This window comes from Buceros rhinoceros, unplaced genomic scaffold, assembly GCF_000710305.1.
Source record: "Buceros rhinoceros silvestris isolate BGI_N320 unplaced genomic scaffold, ASM71030v1 scaffold20728, whole genome shotgun sequence".
Taxonomy (NCBI): Eukaryota; Metazoa; Chordata; class Aves; order Bucerotiformes; family Bucerotidae; genus Buceros; species Buceros rhinoceros.
This window is the reverse complement of record NW_010426580.1, coordinates 7,367-7,622: the sequence shown is the minus strand read 5'-3', so window position 1 is coordinate 7,622 and position 256 is coordinate 7,367. Positions and strand designations below refer to the sequence as shown.

General features: G+C 65.6%; 1 protein-coding gene across 1 annotated transcript in view; it reads right to left on the bottom strand.

Moving 5' to 3' along the window:
* Positions 1 to 256, bottom strand: part of IL15RA (interleukin 15 receptor, alpha) — a gene marked incomplete at its 5' end in the record, with an annotated part of 3,585 nt that overhangs the window by 1,085 nt on the left and 2,244 nt on the right. The window lies entirely within an intron of this gene.

Genomic DNA, 256 nt, shown 5'->3' with positions numbered 1-256 from the left:
CAGGACGGGGTTGAGGGCGCGGGGGAAGGAGCCTTCTCTCTCCATCTGCCATGAGCAACACTGCTGCAAGGGTCTGGGCCAACTAGGGGCAAAGCAGCTCTAGGGAAGGGGCTCGTTCCCAGCCGGCCCAACTCTGGCCTCGCTCCTGGCCAGGGAACAGGCACGACTTGGGGCACAGCAGCCCAGCTCCATGCCCAGCACCCAAACCCTGATCCCTGCACCCCAAACACCCTCCGCTGGAGCAGACTGCCCCCAG